Below are 13,657 nucleotides of genomic sequence, written 5' to 3' on the forward strand. Positions count from 1 at the left end.
TGCCACAGAAATAGCTCTTCCTCTTTGTCCCTCTCCCTTTTTCTCCCTCCCTCTCTCTGTTTCTCTGGTTGGTTGTGATGTGTGAGGGGGAGTAATGAGAGATAGAGTGCAGGTGGGTAAGAGGCATCCTGATTTAATACTGGCAGAGACGGAGTGGGAAGAAACACAGCTGGAGAGGAAAACGGTATTTGTGCATGTGTGCCTCTCTCTCCCTACTTCTGTGTAAGCATGTATGCCGAAGACAAAGGTGTGTGAATGAACACATGCCTATAGCTTCAAGTGTCTTAATTACGCTCCCTCTCTACATATATGTACTCCAATAATATTATAATATTGATACATATCTCTCTCTCCCTCTCCCCCCTCTCAATTCAATTCAATTCAATTCAAGGGGCTTTATTGGCATGGGAAACATATGTTAACATTGCCAAAGCAAGTGAGGTAGATAATATACAAAAGTGAAATAAACAATAAAAATTAACAGTAAACATTACACATACAGAAGTTTCAAAGCAATAAAGACATTACAAATGTCATATTATATATATACAGTGTTGTAGCAATGTATAAATCCCCTCTCTCCCTCTCTCCCTCCTACCGTATCATAGTGATTCAGTAGTTTGCGCGTGACCTCTGTGATGCTGCCCAGGGCCTCCAGGTGGGGGTAGCCATCCCTCAGGGTCATGCTGGCCCCCGGGGGCCCTTCTGGGGTCTGCAACCGTGTGGCCAGGCTCTGGATGCACTGCTTCAGCTTGGCCACCGGGGGGAGTCCACACTGCTCTTTGAAACTCACACTTGCACTCTGGATGGAACAGGACACAGAGCGAAAGAGAGAGAGAGAGATGCAGTGTATTATAGGTATATTATGGTCAGGTCCACGGGACCTGAAAAACATCTGACCCTGATGAAATCCCAACATCAGATGAGGCTTAAACTCACACCTAGATAAAGTCAGGCACAGATTAAAACACACAGAACATGTCCTTCTCCTATTGTCTGTGAGTACGCCACGGAAATCTCTGGTCAGGTTCAGGTCAATCTAAATCAAGTAACAAGGCACTTGGGTGAACCCCGTATTACTTGAACTGAACCCCTAAAACCTGTGCTAGGGTCAGGAGAATAGACATTAAAGCATCCATGCTAGACATCTAGACTACTGTACTAGCTAATGTGTTTGGGAGGGAGGGAGTGTACTGGGATCTGTCAGAGGTCTCCACTGAGATCAGACACACTGCCAAAACACTGAGGCCATTTTCCACCTGGCAGCACTGCAACTGGACCAGCAGTCACATTGGTGATTACCATAGCATAGCCCTCCTGAGGACAGAGTGGGTGGAATGTGAGGGGGGCGGGGGGCTTTGTGTGTGTGTGTGTGTGTGTGTGTGTGTGTGTGTGTGTGTGTGTGTGTGTGTGTGTGTGTGTGGTGTGTGTGTGTGTGTGTGTGTGTGTGTGTGGTGTGTGTGTGTGTGGTGTGTGTGTGTGGTGTGTGGTGTGTGGTGGGTGGGCGGGCGGGGAGACAAATTATGAATAATAACAGACTGTGGCAGATGAGAATACAGCTGGACACATGGTAGGAGAGAGAGAGAGAGAGACAGAGAGAGAGACAGACAGAGAGACAGAGAGAGAGTGTGTAAATGTGGAGATAACGCTGGTCCGTGCTGTAACCAGGTCTATGCCTTCTCTCTCTCCTCTGTTATTTATAGACTACCGTGTAATCCTCCTCAACCTACTCCCTCTCTCCTTCCTTCTTTCTCTCTATCCACCTCTCTCCCCTCTCTTTCATTACTCTCACTCCCTCTTTTTCTCTGTCTCTTTCAAAAAGTTCACGTCACCCCACAGAGAACTCACAGGTAGTATCTTATTTCAGCGCAGTCATGCAATCTATTATAGCCCAAATCCCACTCCTCCAAAACTCCTGCATAACAGACCATATTTCAACACTGGCTAAATATAACACAACAGCACATCGCCACTATCTGTTCAGGCAGGAAAATGTATTCAAATGTATTTGTTAATTTTCAATATTTAGCTTTTTGTGTAAGAGCTGTTTGAAAAAAATGGCTGGAAATTCAGCCTGTTCAGGTGGGATGGTTTATGGCCCAGATCATGACATCACAATCGGATTATTCTGACCAATGAACCAGTCATATTTTATTTGCATATGTATCCTCTTACTTTAAATGGGGAAGCGGGGTAGGCTCTAGAGCAGGGCTGACAAAACTGGGGCCCTTGGGCGACGTTTGGCCCGTCAGGACCACTATGGGCCCCCTAAAGATATATATTTTTTAGGAAGTCAGTCAGGGTCTCAACTTACTGTTGACTGTTAAGTTACAGTAGTCTAGCCAGCTATCTAAACCTTATAGTAATCATGGCCGAATTACTGACCAGGCACTCAAGGCCCGTGCCCAGGGGTCGTGACCTCCAGGTGGCCCCCATTGATTTTGTCAGTCACTCTCACTCAGATATTGTATTAACATGGCAAAATGTGTAGAATTGCAGGAAATTAGCATTAAAACTGCTAAATTGCCTCTCCATCCCATGGCAAAATGAGTAGAATAGCATGAAATTAGTTTTAAAGCTGCCCATTTTTCTCTCCTCTGCCAAGAGGGGGACCACTAAAATGTTTTGCCCGTGGGGGGGGGGCAACCAAATCTCGCTTGGGCCCACAAAATGCAAGAAGGGTCCCTGCACATATTCATGTTATAAGTCTTATGACTATAGAAACTTGGTTGCAGCTTCTAAGGTACAATGGTCAAATTTGTAATACATATTTAATACTGGTAATCATAGGTGTCAAGTAATATGGCTATGATTTGATTAATGTTTGAAGTGGAATTTCATGATTACTTAAAAAATCTTATTGTTGACCTATATTTCTAAATAAATAATGTAAACCCTTCAGAATATATCTTGGCCGACCAAAACCAAAAGTTTAAGCATCCCTGCTCTAGACGATCCTATCCGCCAATCAGGGCTGTGTATGTAAATATATTTGAATGTGTATGGATACACCCACACGATCAGACTGAGCATTTCAAAAGGAGGCTCAGGGAAGTATATGCTCAAAAAATACATTTGGAGTTATTTTCATGAAATAAACACACACAGTGATTTATTAGACATACAGTGATGATGTAAAAATTTTACTAAAAAGACTGCATGGGGGCTTTAAATAGATTTGGTTATATTGGGTTATCTATACAGTACATTACAACACTGTCTGATATTTTTCAATTGACCTCAGTTCTGAAATATCGCTTTTCTCTGCATGGCTTTAAAAGGAACAGACAAGTGGTAAATCCATAAGGGAACGTGAGCAAGTCCATACTACATGGAGAAGAGTAACTTCTTCGCAATACAGCAAGTGCGTGAGGGCTTGAACAGACGCTTTTTTACCGAGCTCCGTACCAAACTTCAGAAAGATTGTGAAAAAAAACAAGTTTACAGTCATTACTATTACTGTTTTTATTTGTTCAAGATATAAGACCTTTCCTGTGACTGGAATAATAATTGGATAATTTATTTCGGCATGTCCATGCAGAGTCGTGACAAAAAAAGAAAGGAAGAAGCTATCCGTTCTATTGCTAATCAACAAGAGAGAAACGTGCTTATAGACAACTGCCATAACTACGCTTGCCCTATGGATAATATCATGCTTTCGAATGCTGTTGAAGATGACGAATTCCCCTCTTTACCGGTTACTCCGCGCAAACCTCCACCCTCCAAAAAAAACAACATGAACTCTGACATCGTGGCTACCCTCTCCTTACTCATCAACTCCAGGTCTGACACCATTGAGAAAATGGTAGGCGCGAACACCATGGTTATCGAAGGCTTGAATAAGACTGTGGAGTTTGCATGTGGTGAAATCAAGGATGTGAAAACGAGAGTGGCAAAAGTTGAAAAAAGTGTGGAAAAGGTGGAAAATAATAACAATGTCTACCATAGACGTCTATACTGATCTGGAACAATACACAAGAAGATAGAACCTGAGACTCTACGGCATGCCAGAGGTGGAGAATGAAGATGTGCGAGGAGAGGCCATCCGCATCTGCCAAGAAGTTATGCCTGCAGAGAAGAACAAAGTTGGTGATACCATCGACGTTGTGCATCGCCTCGGCAAGAAGCAAAACGATTCAAGACCAAGGGGTATCATCATCCTCTTCACTGCCAGATTCTACAGGGATGCTGTCTGGAAAGCTGCTAGGATGAACCCCTTCCTTCAGAGCCATGGTATGCGTTTCGCCGAGCATCTCAGCCCGGAGGACATAGAAAGAAGGAACAAGTTGTGGCCAACGATCAAGAAAGCACGAAATGAGGGAAAGGCTGCTTACTTCGTCGGAGGACGATGCTTCATCAACGGTTCAGAAATCCATATTCCTCCCTAAAATCTCACCAGAAGGAACAGATTGATGGTTTCAGCCATGGTATTCTAATTTTCCTTATATTGTTTACCTAACAAGCATCAGGTGACTATTTTTCAGAATACTCAGGTACTTCAATTTATTTGTTTGTTCTTGTATGACCAGAAGACCTATTTTGTTTACAAACTTACGAAGAAGACTGAAAGCTGTATTTATTTTTTATGTATACAGTAACTAAGATACTGTTTCAAAGGGCATACAGGTCTGCTCTGACTTTACACGGGTATTGCTCTATTTAGTTATTAATACTTATTTCCAAGTGAAAAAGGTCTTAGGAACATGTATGTGTAAAACATTTTTTATTCAAATTTTTTATGATCAGTTTTCATATGCACTTAAAATAGTAGGTACCCTTTTATTTAAATTATTATTTTGTATTTTATTTCTCAGAATAGTTCCTGATTACACTAAAGAGGGTTTTTAGTCTCTCTTACTACAAGAACCCTTGGTTTGGTCTTGAACATAATTTTCAGTTGAGTTGAATTTCAAAGCCGGATAACGTCTAGCTCAAAGTTTATGGAATAAAATATTTTCACTTTAAATTGACTTAAATGGTGCAGATCTCGGTACCTTATCGTTTACGTTCACTGCTCCTATGTCTTCGACTCATCCTACTACAGTTTATACTTGTATATAATCTTTGTTGTTTTGTCTTTGTCTTTAGTTTCTCTTAATGCTAGAGGGTTAAAAAACAATGTGAAGCGCAAGGCTTTATTTTTATTTGCTAAACAATTACGAACAGATTTTTGCTTTCTTCAAGAGTCTCACTCAATTTCGACTGATGCCAACTTCTGGAGGTCACAGTGGGGCAACGATATTTGTCTTTCCCATGGATCTGAACGCTCCGCTGGCGTCACTACAATGAAAAATACCTTTGGTGGTAATATTCTACAATCGGAATGGGACCCCTTTGGTCACTTTATTTGTCTTGTTATCAGTTACAATGACATTACGCTCATTACTGTAAACTTCTACGGGTACAACACCAAACATGAGAATGATGAGTTGCTTGAATCTATTGAGAAACATATACTTCATTGGTTATCTAAATTTCCCAATTCGTTATTATTGATAGGAGGGGACTTTAACATTACAATAGATAATTCAACTGATAGATGGCCCCCAGGTAGACCAACCAATCAGAATTTGGGTTTAATACTTTTTATGTAAAAGTTTGATCTTATTGATATATGGAGAGAGAGGTTACCGGCCGACAGATCATTCACTTGGAGTAACAAAACAGGTTCCAGACAATCAAGAATAGATTTTTGGCTTATATCCAAATGTATTGATAGTGAGTGTGTTACTACAAGTATTTGTACTACTCCCCTCACAGACCATAGGGCCATTTACATTGATATCAAAATATTTACCCTTGATACTAACCTTGGTAGAGCATCCTACTGCAAGCTAAAAAGCTCATTATTAAATAATGATATAGTTACATTTGAGGTTAAAGATTTGCTCTCACACTTTTGGGAAAGGGTTTGTGAAGAAAAATCTTATTGCAAGAACTGGGAGCTCTTTCAATTTGAGGTGTCCAAATACCTTAGAAAATATGGTAGTAATCTTGCTAAGACCAGAAGAGCTGAGGAGGAAAAGGTGATCATTAAGATAACTTCCCTTTCTCAGAGGTCCCCAGCCGGCCTCTCGGGGGAGGAGAAGATGGAACTAATTGAGTTACAAAATAAACTGGATAATATATATAGATTAAAAGCAGAAGGAGCCTTTATTAGATCTAGGAAAAAATGGATTGAGGAGGGAGAACAGAATTCATCCTATTTCTTTAGACTTGAGAAATGTCACTCTAAAAATAACACTATCCATAARTTAAACATYGATGGTKTTATTACAGATGACCAAAAAWKAATCKCTAAATACTGTAGCAAWYTTTACAGAAAATTGTATAGCTCTACGTACTGTCAGGAATCCACAGATATGTTTTTTAACTCACTGAATAATGTTCACTCTATCAGTGATATAGAATCTAAACAGTGAGATGAACCCATCAAAGTTGAAGGGATTATAGAGTCTATCAAACATCTAAAGAACAATAAATCACCAGGTGTTGATGGAATTACATCAGAATTTTACAAATTATTTTCTGAACAAGTAGCTCCCTTCCTATTTGAAGTCTTTTTAGAGAGTATTAAAAACAATGTTCTCCCTCCTACAATGAGTCAGGGGTTAAAACTTATTGTCAATAGGGGGGCGCTGTTTTCACTTTGGACAAAACCGTGCCCAAATTAAACTGCCTCGTACTCTATTCTAGATCATACAATATGCATATTATTATTACTATTGGATAGAAAACACTCTCAAGTTTCTAAAACTGTTTGAATTATATCTGTGAGTAAAACAGAACTCATTTTGCAGCAAACTTCCATACAGGAAGTGAAAAATCTGAAAACGATGCTCTGTTCCAGGGCCTGCCTATTCAATTGCCTTATATTTATCGATATGCATGCACTTCATACGCCTTCCACTAGATGTCAACAGGCAGTGGAAGGTGGAATGGGGTGTCTAGCTTGATCTGAGGCCGAACAAGAGCTTTTGGAGTGACAGGTCTGGAAATGTCTTTGTCTTCTCTGGCGGGCGAAGTACGTCGACATTGTCTTCTGATAAGCGTTCGGTATACACGGCGGATATCTCCGGCTCTGATTTTATTTGATACATGTGATAATAACATCATAAAGTAGGTTTTTTCAACCGAGTTTTATCAGTTTATTCAACGTTTATTGGGACTTTTGGAATTTTCCTATCTTTGCGTCAAGAGAAGATAGGCATGTTCGCGCCACATGGCTAGCTAAGGTTGCTAATTCGACAGAAGAAATGGACATTCTAAAACCAAACAACAATTTATTCTGGACCAAGGACTCCTTGTACAAGATTCTGATGGAAGCTCAGCAAAAGTAAGAACAATTTATGATGTTATTTCGTATTTCTGTGGAAAATGTTGATTCCTAATCTCTGCCGTTTTGGCGAGCGCTGTCTCGCAATAACGCAAGCTGTTTGTTATGGTAAAGTTATTTTTTTTAATCTAACACGGCGGTTGCATTAAGAACCAGTGTATCTTTCATTTGCCATACAACAAGTATTTTTATGTAAAGTTTATGATGAGTTCTTTGGTCAGATTAGGTGAGTGTCCAAAATAGCTCCGGACATTCTGGTGAATCGATGCTACATATTCACAATGTATAACCACGGTTTGCAGCTCTAAATATACACATTTTCGAACAAAACATAAGTGTATTGTATAACCTGATGTTATAAGACTGTCATCTGATGAAGTTGGTCAAGGTTAGTGATTAATTTTATATCTTTTGCTGGTTTTTGCGATAGCTACCTTTTGCGATGAATAAATGCATTTGTGTGTTTGGCTATTGTGGTAAGCTAATATAATTCTATATTGTGTTTTCGCTGTAAAACACTTAAAAAATCGGAAATATTGGCTGGATTCACAAGATGTTTATCTTTCATTTGCTGTACTCCATGTATTTTTCATAAATGTTTTATGATGAGTATTTATGTATTTTACGTTGCTCTCTGTAATTATTCTGGCTGCTTCGGTGCTATTTGTGATGGTAGCGGCAATGTAAAACTATGATTTATACCTCAAATATGCAAATTTTTCGAACAAAACATGAATGTATTGTATAACATGTTATAAGACTGTCATCTGATGAAGTTATTTCTTGGTTAGTGACTAATTATATCTCTATTTGGTCGGTTTTGTGATAGCTACCTATGCGGTAGAAACATGGTGAAAATATGCGGTTGAGTCTTTGGCTATTGTGGTTAGCTAATAGAAATAGATATTGTGTTTTCGCTGTAAAACATTTAAAAAATCAGAAATGATGGCTGGATTCACAAGATGTTTATCTTTCATTTGCTGTATTGGACTTGTGATTTCATGAAAATTATGTTATATGATATCCCTGTCCCGTTAGGCTAGGCTATGCTAGTCAGCTTTTTTGATGAGGAGGATCCCGGATCCGGGAGAGAGAAAGTGAACACTGATACCTAAGCCTAAAAATAAGTGCTACTCATCGATAACTGGCGTCCAATTTGTCTTCTTAATAATGACTATAAGATATTAGCCTTACTACTAGCAAAAATAATTGAAGAAGTCCTGGATGCAGTCATTAATGAAACACAGTCTGGCTTCATGAGAAACAGACATATTTCTAACAATGTTGGACTAGTATTAGACATACTTGACTACTCAGACCTAATAACTGAGATAGCTTCATATTATTTTAGATTTTTCTAAAGCATTTGACACAGTAGAGCATCAGTTCCTCTTCCACTCCCTTGAGAGACTTGGCTTTGGGGATTTTTGTAAGGCTATTAAGACTCTCTATGCAAATGGTAACAGCTCTATCAAATTGAAATATGGCACCTCACCTAGATTGAGTTAAAGAGAGGAATTAGGCAAGGTTGTCCTATCTCTCTGTACCTGTTTTTATTAATCACCCAACTTCTTGCAAATTCTTTAAATAATAGTCCTGTACAAGGTATTTCCATAGCTGGTAAAGAAATTATTATAAGCCAGCTGGCTGATGATACTCCACTTTTTCTGAAAGACGCTAACCAAATTCCATATCGATCAATGTGATACAATCCTTTCCAAAGCGTCTGGTCTATACCTTAACATTAATAAATGTGAACTCATAGCTGTCAAAGATTGTGTGACACCTTCATATTATGGTATTCCAGTAAAAGAAAAACTTACATATTTAGGCATAACCATTACAAAGGATCAGAAGTCTAGAGGCTTACTAAATGTTAACCCTCTTATTAAAAATACCCAGAAGAAGCTAAATCAATGGCTACAGAGGGACTTATCTTTAAAAGGTAGAGTCCTAATAACCAAGGCTGAAGGTATCTCTAGACTAACATATGGCGCTCTATCTTTATATCTTGACAGTAAAATAAGCAAAGAGATAGACCAGATGCTTTTCAACTTTCTTTGGAGAAACCGTACCCATTACATTAGGAAAACTGTTGTAATGAACACTTATGAGAATGGTGGACTGAATTTTCTGGACTTTACTAATTTAAATAATACTTTTAAGATCAATTGGATAAAACAATTCCTAAGAAGACCCACTTCTATCTGGAATTTTATTCCTCATCATGTCTTCTCTACTTTTTGTGGCCTTAACTTCATGTTGTTTTGCAATTATAATATTGACAAAGTTCCAGTGAAACTTTCTGCTTTTCATCTGCAGGTTTTCTTGTCATGGTCCTTAATTTATAAACACAATTTTTCTCCACACAGATATTATATATGGAATAATCGGGATATATTGTATAAAAATACTTATTGGTGAGCCAACTGGTAAATGCAGAGGGTCTTTTACTCAGTTATAAGGAATTCTTATCACTTTACAAGGTCCCTGTAACACCTAAAGATTTTGCAATTGTTTTAGACGCCATTCCCTCAGGTCTTGCTCTGTTATTCAGGAATGTGTCAAGACCTGACCCTCAGAGCCTACCTTCTATTGACCCTGTTGACTCATCAGTAGGAAAGATTTGTTTCTCTTTTGGTCCATTCAACAACAGAGCGATACGAACCTTGTTTCAGCAGGATGTTGTATCTATACCTTATGTCATGCCTTATTGGAATGGATTTATTGCTAATATCTGTTGGAAAAAAGTTTGATGTTGCCACACACATACCTACTTGTTAACAAAATTAAGGAGGTTTCCTTTAAAATTATTCATAAATATTATCCTGCCAACCACTATATGAAGAAGTTTAAGGAAAACATCAACTCAAATTGCTCCTTTTGTAATGACCACCCAGAAACAGTGTTGCATCTTTTTTGGCATTGTATTCATGTAAGAAAACTGTGGCAAGACATCAGTAGATTTATAATTGAACACTTTTATGAAGGTCTTACACTATTGTGTAAGACCCCTTCCACTGGATATCATAAGGTGAATGCACCAATTTGTAAGTCGCTCTGGATAAGAGCGTCTGCTAAATGACTTAAATGTAAAATGTAAATGTATTGTGGAGAGATGTACTGCTTGGATTCTTTACTTACGATAGTGTCACTTCCTGACCATAGAAAGCCTGTATTTGCTATGGTAGAGTAGGTCAGGGCGTGACTAGGGGTTTCAGTCTAGTTTATTATTTCTATGTGAGGTTCTAGGTTTAATTTTCTATGTTGGGGTTTGTGTATGATTCCCAATTAGAGGCAGCTGGTAATCGTTCGCTCTAATTGGGGATCATACTTAAGTTGCATTTTTCCACCTTTGGGTTATGGGATATTGTTTATGTTTAGATGCCTGTTAGCACTGCATTGTCGTCACGGTTCGTTTATTGTTTAGTTTTTTCTAAGTTTCACTCAATATTAAAATATGTGGAACTCTACATTCGCTGCGCCTTGGTCCATCTCTACAAACGACCATGACAGATAGGAATAAGCTGAAACATTTTTATGTAATTAATTTCATTATTCTTTTGGCCAAATTTCATATTCACAAATGTACATTTACAAACAAAAAAACACATTTTCTTACCTTACAAAAAGAAATTGAACTGTATTTTAAGACAATTACATACTCTACTAACAAAAAAGCTGTTAGAATTGTAAGTGTATGTATGTCCCTTAAGGTCCTTGTGTAATTGTAATGTGATATTGTACCCCCTAGCTCGATTGTCCATTATATATAATCTATTATTACTTGTGTTCTCTCATGTACTCTCTGTATTGATTTCTTGTTAATAAAAAAATATATATTTTTTTTTAAACAGCAAGTGCGTGAGAAACACCCAGGTATGAGTAATACCCTCCAATCATCCTCTGACCTCTAACTCCTGACCCTCCTCTCACCTGTGCGTCCTCCCGCAGGTCTGTGGCCTCTCTGAGATGGGTGCTAGCGGGACGGAACGTATCATCCAGAGCTTTAATACCCGTGTTCCGTAGGGTCACGTACTCTCGCCCCCGCCGCACCCCTCTCCGCACAGACAGACCCCTCCTCTGGGCCTTGCCCCCCCCTCGTCGGTTGGTCACGGCAACATGGACAAACAGGCTAGCGTGGGGCAAGGGGTCTCCCACCAGACCCAGCAGTGGCACGTTGCGGTAGCCCGGCTGAAGGCACTCGAAGGCCACGCTGTACTGGCCAATGAAGTCATCTCCAATGTAGTCGTCGTCCAATACCACGAAGCGGAGGAGCGCCAACTCTGGCATGTTCACCTGGGAAGGACAGACAACAACCAATCATGAGCCAAGGTGCAGCGACAGACAAAATCACAGGAATGTTACCAAATGTTGTACACTGACACAACTCTTGCTTGTTTTAGAACACTGAGTATGGTTACTTCACACAATAATACGATTATTGCGGATAATCAGATTAATATTATAGTTTGTTTAATCTTAATAGGGGGCGCTATTTTCACTTTGGGGAAAAATAGTGCCCAAATTAAACGGCCTCGTACTCTGTTCTAGATCATATGATATGCATATTATTATTACTATTGGATAGAAAACACTCTGAAGTTTCTAAAACTGTTTGAATTATATCTGTGAGTAAAACAGAACTCATTTGGCAGGCAAACTTCCAAACAGGAAGTGAAAATTCTGAAATGGGTCTCTGTGAAAGGCTTCGCCTATTCAATTGCCTTGTATTTATGGATATGTATGCAGTTCATACGCCTTCCACTAGATGTCAACAGGCAGTAGAACGTTGAATGAGGTGTCTAGCCTGATGTGGGACCGAATGAGAGCTTTTGGAGTGACAGGTCAGCCATATTGGCAGTATTTTGCTGCGCACCTGGGTGCACCATATCGTTGTCTGCAATGCCTTAGGTAGACACGAAGAAATGCTCCGTCTGGGACGTAATTGGATTCATACGAGAAAAACATGCTAAAGATGGATTCTCAACTGAGTTTGACCAGTTTATTCGACTTTTATTATCACTTTTTGAATTTTTCGTTCCATGCGTCAAACTTTCATGGACACGTGAGCTCCACTATGCTAGCCAAAGTTGCTAATTCGACARAAGAAATGGACATTCTAAAACAAAACAACGATTTATTGTGGAACAAGGATTCCTGGCACTGCATTCTGATGAAAGTTCATCAAAGGTAAGAGAATATTTATGATGTTATTTCGTATTTTTGTTGAATATGTTGACTCCAACATGGCGGAGAATGGCTGAGCGCTGTCTCAGATTATTGTATGCTGTGCTTTTTACTAAAGTTATTTTTTTAAATCTAACACAGCGGTTGCATTAAGAACCAGTGTATCTTTAATTATGTGTACAACATGTATTTTTCATAAATGTTTTATGATGAGTTTTTCTGTATTTCACGTTGCTCTCTGTAATTATTCCGGCTGTTTTGGAGCCATTTATGATCATGGCGCGAATGTAAAACCAGGATTTGTAGCTATAAATATGCACATTTTCGAACAAAACATAAATGTATTGTATAACATGATGTTATAAGACTGTCATCTGATGAAGTTGTTCAAAAGTTAGTGATTATTTTTATCTCTATTTGTGGGTTTTGTGAAAGCTATCTTTGCGGTGAAAAAAATGGCGTTGTGTTTTGGGCTATTGTGGTGAGCTAACATAAATATATGTTGTGTTTTCGCTGTAAAACATTTTTAAAAATCGGACATGTTGGCTGGATTCACAAGATGTTTATCTTTCATTTGCTGTATTGGACTTGTGATTTCATGATATTTATATGCTATTATTTACTTGTGGCACTATGCTAAGCTATGCTAGTCAGCGTTTCTGATGAGGAGGATCCTGGATCCGGGAGGGTGGGTCGATAGAGGTTTTAAAACATTTACATGCTTTGCATGAACGAACGATTTCCCTAATAATCCTGTTTACATGGACACATCTGAAATCAGGCTACCTGATGGGACTTGAAAAAATGAAGAAAATCGGCAATCAAAATAAACATTCTACCACAGCAACCATGTTATTTTGGACATATAAAGTTTGTATATGAAAACTATTTCCATGCATACTTTCAGTTTTTCTGAACTCACTTCACTTGCGCTTCTGATGCTGGCACATGCGCAGATCAAATATACCGCTGGAACTCTGATTAAGCTGTTTTACAGGTCCTAATCATTCTAAAGATTGGTTAGAAAACCAGGTGTTTTAATCAGTGTATGCTTACTTCAATTTTGACCTTACACTGATTAAGAAAAGCAGAGTAAGGTGTTTACATGACTATTGCCATACTCAGCCTACT

The 13,657-nt window shown here is 38.9% G+C and overlaps 1 pseudogene; it reads right to left on the bottom strand.

Moving 5' to 3' along the window:
• LOC111972899 (inactive phospholipase C-like protein 1) overlaps positions 1-13,657 on the bottom strand; it is a 117,306-nt pseudogene that overhangs the window by 7,448 nt on the left and 96,201 nt on the right.

This window comes from Salvelinus sp. IW2-2015, linkage group LG2 (assembly GCF_002910315.2).
Source record: "Salvelinus sp. IW2-2015 linkage group LG2, ASM291031v2, whole genome shotgun sequence".
Lineage (NCBI taxonomy): Eukaryota > Metazoa > Chordata > Actinopteri > Salmoniformes > Salmonidae > Salvelinus > Salvelinus sp. IW2-2015.